General features: G+C 45.2%; 1 long non-coding RNA gene across 1 annotated transcript in view; it reads left to right on the forward strand.

Moving 5' to 3' along the window:
* Positions 1–13,313, forward strand: part of LOC131509528 (uncharacterized) — a 37,358-nt gene extending 24,045 nt beyond the window's left edge. The window contains exon 2 of the long non-coding RNA XR_009260556.1: positions 12,093–13,313. This is a non-coding gene — a long non-coding RNA (uncharacterized LOC131509528). The remainder of the gene's footprint in view (positions 1–12,092) is intronic.
* The last annotated feature ends 221 nt before the right edge of the window (positions 13,314–13,534 follow it).

Consider the following 13,534-nt stretch of genomic DNA (forward strand, 5'->3'; position numbering starts at 1 on the left):
GGTGGAGGCAGGTGTTGCTACCGATGAGCAAAAATGTCCTAACAGTGAAATAGGGAATTTTAGGGCACAACAAATTCTCTCCCTGTAAGCCCGAGGCAGCAAGATGGTTTATCGAATATGTTTAGAAGAGATTTCTGCATTGGTGGGCAGATTGGACTAAATGCCTCCCAGGGTCCTTTCGAAGAAACCAGAACTGTAAGTTTGGGTCTTGGTAGAGCTTCCAATAGGGAGCTGCACTCCATGCTTATTTTTGTCTAAAATATGAACCTCCTGAGTTCAGTGCACACCCTGATGTGTAAGCTATGTGACCACACTTTCATGTGGATGTTCATGAACTTCCTCAGAACTGTTGAGGCACAGTAAAATGATTTTCCCTATGGGGTTGTTTTCTTTGAGTCTTTTCGCTGACAGTAGTTGTAAAGACGCTTTCTGACTGGCAACGAAATAGCTTTCTTAGCTTTAGAAGAGAAAGGGTTTGCATTCAATGTTCTCCCACACTTATTTCTTTAATTTCAGACCAGAGGTGCTGATCTTTACATATGGACTTTCCTGGCTCACCTCCTACGATCGGCATGTGTAGTGTGGGGACTACGTGTGTGGCATTCACAATGGCGTTGGATAGCATTAGGGCTGTTTAGAATCAGCCCTTTAGACTGAAATGATATGTCTGGCTTTGTTTCCAGGGTTACAGAAACTTCTTCTATTTCCATGACTGTGTCCAGTGGAAACGCATTACTTTGTGCTGTTCAGACTGTGCTACCACCCTCCAGGATAATGAAGGCATACAGTGGCGTCTCTAGCTGGAGTTGGCTTTGGTTGAGCCTTTGCGATTACCTGGCAAAACCAACTTTATTGTTTCAAGCAGTTTTAAGTTCAGAAAAATGTAGGAGCAAGTACAGAGTTCCCAGGGACCCCCTGCCCCCATACGTGGACAGCCTGTCCCACAGCCAACATCCCCTACCAGAGTGCTACATTTGTTACAATTCATGAATCTTTGCTGACACATTATTGTCATCCAAAATCCATAGCTTTCATTGTGGTTCACTCGCTGGGTTGTACATTCTGTGGGTTTGGACAAAGGTGAAATGAAATGTATCCACCATTACGGTATGATGCAGAATAATTTCATAGGCCTGAAAATCACCCCTGGTGAACCACAAGTCTTTTAACTGTCTTTGCACTTTTGCCTTTTCTACAGTGTCACATAGTTGGAACCATATGGTATGTAACCTTTTCAGATTAACCTCTTTCACTCAGTAATAGGCACTTAAGTTTCCTTCATGTCTTTCTGTGTCTTAATAACTCCTTTCTTTTTAGCACCAAATAATACCCCACAGTTTATGTATCCATTCATCTACTGAAGGACATTTTGGTGGTTTCCAAGTTTTGGCAATTGTGAATAAAGCTACTGTAAACACCCATGTGCAGGTTTCTGTAGAAATAAGTTTTCAATTCATTTGGGTAAACACCGAGGAGCGTGATTGCTGGATATATGGAAAGGGTATATTTTGTTCTGTAAGGGAGTGCCATGCTGTCATTCAAAGTGGCTATACCATTTTGTGTTCCCATCAGCAATGTATGAGATTTGCTGTTGCCCTACATCCTTGCCAGGATTTGGTGATGTCATGTTCTGGATTTTGGCGATTCTAATAGGTATAGAGTAGTTTCTCATTATTGTTTTATTTTGCAATTCTCTATTGATAGAAGATATGGAGAATCTTTTCATATGCTTATTTACCATTTGTGTAACTTCTTTGGTGAGAGGTCTGTTCCCATCTTTTGCCTATTTAAGAAATTGGGTTGTTTGATTTCTTATTGTTGAATTTTAGGAGTTTTTGTATATTTTGGTTAACAGTCTTAAAAAAATTTTTTTAATGTTTATTTATTTTTGAGAGCAAGAGAGAGTGTGAGCAGGGAAGGGGCAGAGAGAAAGGGAGATACAGAATCCGAAACAGGCTCCAGGCTCCAAATTGTCAGCACAGAACCTGACACGGGTCCCGAACCCATGAACTGTGAGATCATGACCTGAGCCGAAGTCAGATGCTCAACCAACTGAGCCACCCAGATGCCCCTAGGTTAGCAGTCTTTTATCTGATGTGTCTTTCACTAGTATTTTCTCCCAGTCTGTGGCTTGTCTTCTCGTGCTCTTGAATATGCACTATTTAAACTGTGCTCTGCTAGATGTTGTATGAGCATATAAATTATATTTAAGATAGAATTTCATGCTTTTAAGTTGCTTATTGGGAAGTACCTATTTCCTGGATGCAGAAGGATCCCCATTGCTTCTTTTACTGGCTACTAGTGAAGCTCTTAAGTGTTTCATGGGAGTGGTAAGCATTCCAGAGAATCAGTATATTTGGGAAACTTGCTTGGGTATTATTTTTTTAATGCTTTATTTATTTTTGAGACAGAGAGAGACAAAGCATGAGCAGGGGAGGGGCAGAGAGAGAGGGAGACACAGAATCCAAAGCAGGCTCCAGGTTCTGAGCTGTGAGCACAGAGCCCGATGCAGGGCTCGAACTCACAAACCGCAAGATCATGACCTGAGCCGAAGTCGGACGCTTAACTGACTGAGCCACCCAGGTGCCCCGCTTGGATATTATTTTATGTACTAAGAGTTCCACAATAAATTACACTGTGGTGGCTTATGTATAGAAAGGCTTGAGACTCTGACTTGTCTGATGTTATGAGCATTCTAAGAAATATCAGTGACTGATATTTATATATTCCTGTACATGCTACTTTCACTGATATTACCTCATTTGATGATTGCAAAGTGACTTATCTAAGGAAGCAACATGGCAACTGGGCCAATGGAAAGAAATTTTATTTAGCTGGCCTTTTTTTTTTTTTTTTTTACTTTGAAATACCTGAAAATATTTAACAGAAGGGGATCATTTCTACACAGTGTAGAGTCACAGGTAGTACAGATCACATGACATCACCTCTGGAGCTGGCGTTCACTTTATACTGAACTATGTAATGTCAGCAAATGAACGTGACATGCTTTAACTTCAGTATATATTATACAAAACTCTTCAGTGTACCCAGTCACAGGCAGAAAACAAACAAACAAACACAAAACAAAATAGGGCCCGAAAACCCGGTGTGAATTGGATGATGTTGGATATGCTCAGTCTAGATGCACTAAATCAGCCCTATTTACCTGGTGCCAAGGCCATTTGGGATCATAACGTTCAACTGTAAATCTTAAACGAAAAGGAAATATTCAAACATTTAGCAGAGGAGTGGAACAAACACTAGGGAGACAGAGTAATGTGTTAAGACAGACAACGAGCTGGATTCAATATCCAGGACATATGCTCTCAACAACTGGTCCAGTCCTAAAGAGGAAGAGATAGTCCAAGTGTCCAAATGTGCCATTCCTCCAAGAAGGCCAGAGAGTGGGAGAGGGCAAGACAAGGCAAGAAAGAGAGCGGACGATTGTATCTTTGACCAGGAAGATTATGCTGGGTCACCCAACTGCAGACCCCTCTTCCTAGTCTGATACAAATGTTCTTCAAAATTTCCTAGGCTGCAAGGTTCCCAAAGGCAAAGATTAAAACAACAGGAGCTATGGGGTGCCTGGGTGTCTCAGTCGGTTGAGGTCATGATCTTGCAGTTCACGGGTTCGAGCCCCTCATCAGGCTCTGTGCTCACAGCTCAGAGCCTGGAGCCTGCTTTGGATACTATGTCTCCCTCTCTCTGCCCCTCCCCTGCTCATGCTGTCTCTCTCTCTCTTAAAAATAAATAAACATTAAAAAAATTTTTTTAAACAACAGGAGCTGCAGAATCCTTGAGCAACTTATTTAAACCTCTGGGCCTTGATTTCACCATTTGTAAAACTAGAATAAGAATTTCTGCCAATCGGTACCATTGCAAGGATGAACAATAATTTACATCAAATACCTGGCCCACAGCAGGGACTCAATAAATGTTAGGTGATTAAAAAAAAAAATTATCCAAGTATTATTCATGTGTTTAATGAGTCCACGGTAAAGAGAGCCCAGGTGCACTTTATTTATTTATTTTTTTAATGTTTATTTCTTTTTGACAGACAGAAAGAGACAGAGTGCAAGCAGGGGAGGAACAGAGAGAGGGGGAGACACAGAATCCGAAGCGGGCTCCAGGCTCTGAGCTGTCAGCACAGAGCCTGTCGTGGGGCTCGAACCCACAAACCATGAGATCATGATCTGAGCCAAAGTCAAACACTTAACTGACTGAGCCATCCAGGCACCCCCAGATGCACTTTAAATACACTTCTGCTTATACTGCTTCCTGTGGAAATGAAATACGGTGTCCCAATGTATTACCTTCTGAAGAGTATTGGTAAGTATATAGCTACTAAGATGCTTTTGGCTGCAAGTAGCAAAACTCTCAATTTAAATAAGCTTCAAGAATAAAGCAATTGTGGGGCGCCTGGGTGGCTCGGTCGGTTGAGCGTCTGACTTCGGCTCAGGTCATGATCTCGCGGTCCGTGAGTTCGAGCCCCGCGTCGGGCTCTGTGCTGACAGCTCAGAGCCTGGAGCCTGTTTTGGATTCTGTGTCTCCCTCTCTCTCTGACCCTCCCTTGTTCATGCTTTGTCTCTCTCTGTCTCAAAAATAAATAAACGTTAAAAAAATTAAAAAAAAAAGAATAAAGTAATTGTATTTGTTCAAGTATGATACAAAGTCCTATGATGAACGTCAGATTTAGGAGAAGCTTGATCCAGCAGCTCCATGATCTATTGAAAGAACTAGTTTCTTTTGTTTCTGCTCTGCTACCCTGGTACCAGCCCTGTTCCATGTCTGCTTCCCTTTGTAGCCACAAGATGGTTGTAAGCAGAAGTGTGGGTCCATCTATCAGAATTGGGTCTACTCTATGAAATGGAAAATCCACTGTTACGGTGGCTATAACAAGAGAGATGTATATTTCTCCCCCATGTAAGTGAATTCCAGAGACAGGCAGTCCACGGCAGGCATGGTGGCTCCATCATGTCGTGGGCGCAGGTGTCTAACTTGATGTTGCACATCTTAGGGCATGGCTCCCTTTCTCAAGGTCACCTCAAGGTCCAAAATGACTGCTAGAACTGTCATCATTCATTACCTCTGAATTCTAGGCAAGAGGAAGGAACGTAAGAAAGCCTTGCCTCCTCTCACTTGTAAAGAGACTAATTGGAAGTACCATACAACCCTTTTGCTTACATTTCATTGGCTGGAATGGAGCCACATAAGGCAGTTGCAAGGGAGACTGGGAAATAGAATCTTCTGCTGGACTCAAGGGTGCCTAGTCAGAAATTGAATCAATCATTCTTACATCCAAGAAGAAAGGGAGAGTGGATATTTGAAAGCAACTGTTAGTTGTTGCCACTCAGGGCCACATGCTTCCTTATTCCGCCCCGGTGGATACAGTTATTTTTGCGGGGAGGGGTGAAGAGAAGAGCTTCCATCAAAGGGAACGGATGCTTTTTTCTCAGAAGACCCCAGGAAACATACCTCTTATCGGTACAAAGTGGGTCTTCCACTCATCCCTGCACCACTCACTGTGGGAGAGCTGGTGGGGGAGATGGTCAGTGCTGACTGGCTTAAGCACATTAGCGCCCTCTCCTGGAACTGAGGGTGGGGCAAATTCCCCCAGCCATGTCCCTGGGACACTCAAGGACCCATTAAGAAAAGGGAAAGGGGACGATGGATATCACTACAAAGTTTTCCTCCCCTTTATACCCTCTCCCCAGCCCTCTTTCACTGTGCTGAACGGTTCTAGGATTTCAAGCCTCTTGATGAAAGCTGTGCATCTCAGATCCCTCTGTCTTCATGGATCTTTTCTTTTCTTTTTTTTCCTTTTTTTAATTTTTTATTTTTAACGATTATTTATTTTTGAAACAGAGAGAGACAGAGCATGAACGGGGGGGGGGGGGGGGGGTCAGAGAGAGGGAGACACAGACTCTGAAACAGGCTCCAGGCTCTGCGATGTCAGTACAGAGCCCGACGCGGCGCTTGAACTCACCGACTGTGAGATCATGACCTGAGCTGAAGTCGGCCGCTTAACCGACTGAGCCACCCAGGCGCCCCTTCATGGATCTTTTCTGAATCTTCCCCAATCTTTCCTGATTCACACTGGGCACAGTGATGAGCAGGCGAATCTCCCAGCCTGTCTAAACCTCAATTTCCCCATCTATAAAGTGATGAGGATCATAGCATCTATTTTCCTTCAAAGATCAAATGAGAGGCTGCGTGTATGCTTCATGCACAGTGAGCATTTAATAAGGGTTAAATAATAAACATAACAATACATCCTGACTCTTGCATCCTATTCTCCTATGTTTTTCTCTATCATGCTTGTTTCTTTACCTGAAGCCTTAAAATTCTCTTCTTGCTCAACTCCAGCTTCTGTTTCTGTAGATGTTTTTCTCTCCTTAGAAATTCTAACACCCCTGTGTCTATTTCTGACCTCGTCTGTAATTTGCCAAGGTAGCTGGAGGTATGGCAGTAAGAGAAAGTGATTCAGGAGGGCAGAGAGGAGAACAGGAGCCGTGAGGAGCAGGTGGTGGGAGGCCTGGTATGGACCCCACCTGGGCCACAGCCTCACCCCTGCTTAACCAGATGATGCTTTCTTGTTCCCAGGCTGAGTTATTTAGAAAAGGAAGAAGAATCCATTCTATTTGTTCATGTGAATTTGCATAAGAAATACATCCTCAGTGGTCAGGCTCTGGAGCTCCTTTGTGCACATACTGCTTAAGCGTTGAGCTTCTGGGTTTATTGAGTTTGGAAATTCAAAGGTCAAGGCTCTGTCTGCCTTGAGGAGCTGAGAAAGCTTCCTCTAGGTGCATCCAAGATGGTTTGTCCTCCCCTCTGCCCTCCTTCCAGCCTTCCCTCCTTGCTTTGGCAGGGCCAGAGGGCTTGGGAGGATTCACACTCAAGCTTCCCATGCAGACTGTGCCCTTGCCCACACTGGAGGAGACCAAAGTTTCCGAGTGCTACTTGGGGGGATGCTAGCAAGCAGCATTTGCCAACCACTCGAAGCACCTTGCAGGTATCATAATAGCAATCATAATAGCTAACAGTTAACATGGTGCTTACTGTTTGCCAAGCGTAGTTTAAATTATTCGGGTGTACATTGATTTGTGTTATTTCTCCTCTGAAGGAGTAGCTACCAGCACCCTCATTCTGTAGATGAAGATCTAGGCTCATAAAGCTTAAAAAACTTGCTCAGGGTCATTCAGCTAGTGTCAGAGCCTGGATTCGAAGACCGCTGGGCTCTGTGTTCTTAACTAGTATACTACACTACCTCCCCACGAACAGGTTTTGCTATTTTTATCATACCCATTTTATAGATAAGGAAACTGAGGCACAGTGAGAAGAAGCAGTCCTGGATTCAAATTTGAGCAAGAGACTTCACAGCCTGGGTCTTAACTGCTATGTCATGCTGCCTCGTCCAGAGGCACGTGGGAACATATCCCAATCCCACCTTTCACGTGGGAAGTAACCTGATGACATAACTAGGCTGGAGCGAGTAGTGGATGACACAGAATATGCAAACCCCATCGGTCCTGGTATTGGAGTCAGGAAGACACCCCCTGTGATAGACAAATCATATCCCTGGCACCAGGAGCAGAATTCACTTGTGCTCTTGCACCAGGGCTGTGGGTCAGGAACTTAGAAGCATCCAACACCACAATCATAGTGCCAGTAGTTAAATAAGGGAACTAGCAAGAGAAAGCATCATTTAAAATGTGATTCATTGAGCCTCCTGGGTAGCTCAGTCAGTTATGCGACTGACTCTTGATTTCAGCTCAGGTCCTGATCTCACGGTTCCTGAGATCGAGCCCCACGTTGAGCTCTGTGCTGACAGTGTGGAGCCTGCTTGGGATATTCTCTCTCTCTCTCTCTCTCTCTCTCTCTCTCTCTCTCTCTCTCTGTCTCTGTCTGCCTCTCCCCTGCTCTCTCTGTCCCCCAAAAATAAACTGCAAAAATAAAAATTTTTAAAAATGTGATTCATTGATTTGTACCATGCCTTGTTCCCTAAGGGACTGTGACAGAACACAGAACTGTCTCCCATTGTAGGAAAGAACATCAGTTAGGCATGTGCGACAGTGTGGCTGGAATCCCGGGGCACCCATTCCCCTCCCCATGGACCTGGATGGATCTTATCATGTTCCTGCCCAGGGTCTCTTTATGTAGACATTGGAAATGATGTCTTCCTAGTGGAATTTGGCAAACATCAATGGCAGATCACTTAAAGTTCCTAGCCCCTGCCTGACCTACAGAAGGCGTTCAGTGGATTATTTTTCTTTTAATTTTTTTAATGTTTATTTATTTTTGAAAGAGAGAGAGATAGAGCATGAGTGGAGGAGGGGCAGAGACAGAGGGAGACACAGAATCTGAAGCATGTTCCAGGCTCTGAGCTGTCAGCACAGCCCGATGTGGGGCTCGAACTCACAAGCTATGAGATCACGACCTGAGCTGAAGTCGGACGCTCAATGGACTGAGCCACCCAGCTGCCCCTATTATTATTATTATTATTATTATTATTATTAATTATTATTATTATTCCCAGGCAAGGAACGATGCCTCATAAGGAAAACAAGGGGCAGGGTCATAAAATGGAACCAGCTGTGAAGCCAGTATACAAATACTTACTGCAAAGTTGCACTTGCCTTCCCAGGGCCACTGTGAGGACAGAACCTGATGTTAAATCATTCACAGCACTCATAAGAAAAGAGTGCTCAGGAGAGGCAACTTCCTAGACTAAGGTGGAAAGAAAGATTCTCTAGAGTCCTTCTAAGGAGGACACTGCAATGTTATAAACAGTGTCCCCAACAACTTCTTTAGAGTAAACCCAGTAACAAGTGCCACTGGCTGTCCCTTAATAGAGGTGAATGGCAACAAGCCACAGCATAATCCAATGGAAAGCATTCCACTGAGAGCAAACGTAATAGAGTCCTTGGCTGCTGTGACTTAACCAGGGGCGATAATAGCTAATGCTTACTGAGCATTTCGAGATGCCACTGGGAGCTCTGAGCCCGCCAACTGTTTGAGATTGGTAATATGATATCCCTATTTTGCAGATGAGTAAACTGAGACCCAGAGCAAACATTAAGAGAGCTACCCAGGGTCACAGAGCTCATGATCCCTAGCCTGCCCTACACTAGGCAGGCAGGCTCCGGGACCCGTGCCAATGCCCCTCTGTTGCTCTGGAAAACTGGTTAGACTCAACATCCTTGTAACGGTCCTTGTCAGCTGAGCCTTTGACAGGTCTTGCATAGCAGTGAGTTCAAGAAAATGTCTAGGGGCACCTGGGTGACTCACTTGGTTGAGCGTACGAGTCTTGATTTCAGCTCATAATCCCAAGGTCGTGGGATCGAGCCCCGCATTGGGCTCTGTGCTGAGCACGGAGTCTGCTTAAGATTCTCTCTTCCTCTCCGTCTTCTCTTCCCCTGCTCGTGCACTCGTGCACGTGTGCTCTTTCTCAAATTAATAAAAGAAAGAAAATGTCTAAATCCTGAGAATTTCCTGAGGGGCAGATGTTCCATGCATTCAGTTAGTGTGGTGCAGTGTGGTTCCTCCATTAGCCAAGATGAGATAGAACCAACAGATTATCAGATTATGGAAGGGCTTGAACTGAAGGTGTTCATGACCTTGGCTCAGAAAAGGGGAGGGCAAACAGAGGAATAGGTCTAAGATCCACCTTAGAAAGGGATCTTCCGTCCACTTGAATGCACCGACATATGGATGACTAAGGACTCAAAAGTCTCTTATCATGGCTGTAGTAATTTTAGTCTGCAAAAGTATCAAGGCACTTAATTTCCTGTTTGGACTATTTCAAAAAACATGAATGGCACCCATTAGATCCACAATACACATTCCTTTTATTGTGTTTTGCCTAATGTATTAGACCCCCTAAACCACCTGGCAGGAAACACAGCTAAAGCCCCCTCCTCCTCTGTACACCCTCCCCCCCAAGTCTGCCAACTTAACCACCATCACAGCAGAATGATCCAGAAAGGTCCAGCCTTCTGGGCTCCTCCTCTTCTTGTGATCCAGATTAATTGGCCGAGTCCTGTCTCCCCTTCTGTGAGAGCTGGGCCCTCATCCAGATTTCCACAGAACTGTCTCTGATGGCCAGCGGTCTCCTGCTTAGCCCACCAGGCTTGTCAGGCCCAGGTGTGACTGCTTTTTCCCCTGCCATTGTAACCCTCAGCTGTACAGAGCCCCAGTTCCCTTATCCTTTGTGCCTTAGGCTTTGTGTTTGGTCTGAGCAGAGGCTTGGGGCACAGCATAGTATAGGCAGTAGCAGAAAAACCAAATGTCCTGTCCTTATCAGCATCCCTGGCCATGTTCCCTTAAGGCCCTGGCTTGGCAGGACCTTCATAGGCTTGCTCTTTCTGGGGAGCTGCTGTCTGCTCAGCTCACTACTTGCTCCAATCCTCAAATTCCAGTTCCTTCCTTAACAGAACAGAATCTAGTTCACTCTTCATCTTCCCCTTTACTTCCCAGGCCATGCCCAGAGCTTGATTTTCTCAGCCATAAAGCCTCATCAAGGCTCACACAGCGTGCTTCTCTCCTGTAAGATAGTTTATGTCCTACTGTGTGGGAGTGGCCACAGTCATGGTTTTAAACGGCATCTCCCCCTTGCTGTGTTGTATATATCAGAGCTTACAGGATAGCTGGGAATTAAAATCTCACAAACTAAGGACAAAATAGTAATGTGATAAAAGTGATCAGACATGAGCTTTCAAGCTATGAAAGGACATGGAAGAAACTTAAATGCATATTACTATGTGAAAGAATTCAAGCTGAAAAGACTATGTACTGTGTGTACCTTATGGTTCCAACTATGTGACATCCTGGAAAAGATAAAACTACAGAGACAGTAAAAGGATCTGTCCTTGCCGAGGGTTGTGGGAAGGGAGAAATGAGTAGGTGGGGATTTTTAGGCCAGTGAAACTATTCTATGTGATCCTGTGATGGTGGATACGTGTCATTGTACATTTGTCTAAACTCATGAAATGTACAAGAGTGAGCCCTAATGTAAAGGATGGACTCTGGGTGATAATGATGTGTCACTGTGTGTTCACCAACAAAGGTACCACTCTGGTGGGGAAGGTTGATGATGGGGGTGGCTGTGTGTGTGAGGGGGGCAAGGGGTAGAGGAGAAACCTCCATACTGTCTGTTCAAGTTTGCTGTGAACTTAAAACTGCTCTAAAAAAGTGTCTATTGGGGCACCTGGGTAGCTCAGTCGGTTAAGTGTACAACTCTTGGTTTGGGCTCAGGTCATGATCTCACGGTTCATAAGTTCAAGCCCCTCATCAGACTCTACACTGGCAGTGTGGAGCCTGCTTGGGATTCTCTCTCTCTGCCCCTCCCCTGCTCATGCTCTCTCTCAAAATGGATAAACTTAAAAAAAATTAAGTCTTGGGGCGCCTGGGTGGCGCAGTCGGTTAAGCGTCCAACTTCAGCCAGGTCACGATCTCGCGGTCCGTGAGTTCGAGCCCCGCGTCAGGCTCTGGGCTGATGGCTCGGAGCCTGGAGCCTGTTTCCGATTCTGTGTCTCCCTCTCTCTCTGCCCCTCCCCCGTTCATGCTATGTCTCTCTCTGTCCCAAAAATAAATAAAAAACGTTGAAAAAAAATTAAGTCTATTTTTTTTAATGACCCCAAATGAAAGATGGCCATACAATATGATAAATAAGGAATGAGGCACCAAAACCAGGGGAGGAGATGGCTATTGGCTGGGATGCCCCCCCCCCCCGCCTTGGCTTTCAGGAGAGAAAGTGGAAGTCAGATGAATAATGAAGGATGGATGGGGTTTGATGAGTGGGGAGTGAGGAGGAGGGTGTCACAAGGAGGAGAAACAGCCTGAGCAAAGGTGTGGACATGGTGTGACACATGGCCCACGGGACGGACAGGTGAACAGGGAAGAGCAGGGATCCTCGAAGGCAGGAAGGAGAAGCAGAAAGCCCACGACTCTGGAGACCCTGCCAATTGTTTTCTGGTAGCTTCTCTGAAGTGAGCGTGTTGATTGCGGTTCCCTATGTAAGAGACACTCAGCGACGAAAACTGCTAGGATACAGCTACGTCTCTTTTCTTACAACATGTGTTTGTTTATTACAGAGAGCTGTGATAACACAAGGGAGTCGTGTCAACCTTGTCTCACGCACCGCTGAACTCCAGTGACACCAGCAGCTTGCATCCCGACAGATGGGGTGTTATTACTGCACCGCCAGGGAGGCTGCCCAGGGCTGGACGGCGCTGCCCCGAAGGTGCTTTGTTCGCAGCGTGGGGCAGCTTGACCTGAGTGAAGGCAGCAAACACGCATCAAGTTGGACCTCCCAGCCAGTGTCAGTGACACAGTGGTTCTCAAAAGCCAGCCTGTGTCTGAGTCACCTGGAGGGCTTGTTGAAACATAGAGTTTCAACCCCCCTGAGACTCTGGTTCAATAAATTTGGGGGGGCAGGGATGGTGATTTTGCACTTCTGGCAAGTTCCTAGGTGCTGCTAGGTTGGGAGATCACACTCTGATGTTTTATTTTTTTATTTATTTTTGAGAGAGACAGAGTGTGAGTGGGGGAGGGGCAGAGAGAGAGAGAGAGAGAGAGAGAGAGAATCTGAAGCAGGCTCCAGACCCTGAGCTGTCGGCACAGAGCCTGATGTGGGGCATGAACTCATGAACCGTGAGATCGCCACCTGAGCCGAAGTCAGGTACTTAACCAACTGAGCCACCCAGGCATCCCAGGAGATCACTCTTTGAAAACTACACGTCTACTCCAAGCCTTGGCTCTCCCAAGCTCTTCCTCTCCAGGTCTTCTGTGCCCTAAAGGACTTCAGATTTGGGGAGAAGAGTGAATGGAAGCCAGAAGATGGAGACAACCCAAATATCCATCAACAGATGAATGGATAAGCAAAATGTGGTATATCTGTACAATGGAATACTATTCAGCCATAGAAAAGAATAACAAGTATTTTTTACATGTTACACATGTTACATGTATGTTATACATGTTACAATATGGATGAACCTTCTTTCATTATGCTAAATGAAAGAAGCCAGGACCACACACTGCATGATTCCATTTATATAAGATGCCCAGAATAAGCAAATTCATAGAGACAGGAGGCAAATTGGTGGTTGCCAGCAGGTGGGAGGGAATGGGGGGTTGACTGCTTATTGGGTTTCCGTTTGGGATGACGCAAACGCTCTGGAACTAGTCAGTGGTGATGGTTCTACAACACTGTGAATGTACTTAATACAATTGACCGCACACTTTACAATGATTAAAATGGTCCATTTTATGTCAGGTGTACTTCACTGCAATAAAAGAATTTAAAAAGTGAATGGAGTGCTGTTCTAATTCACATTGTGGAGCCAGTTGAAAGGCTTCCAGGAGAAAGTCTGGAAATGCAAAGGGACTAAGCCAGTGGTTCTCAGCCCTCATTCTGTGGAGAATCTGGGGAGTTCTTATAGCACACCCTTGTCTTAACTACGCTTAAGACCAATTAAATCGAAATCTCTGGAGGTGAGGTCCAGGCACCAAAATTTTTTAAATTTACCCCCAG

Source organism: Neofelis nebulosa, chromosome 4 (genome assembly GCF_028018385.1).
Source record: "Neofelis nebulosa isolate mNeoNeb1 chromosome 4, mNeoNeb1.pri, whole genome shotgun sequence".
Lineage (NCBI taxonomy): Eukaryota > Metazoa > Chordata > Mammalia > Carnivora > Felidae > Neofelis > Neofelis nebulosa.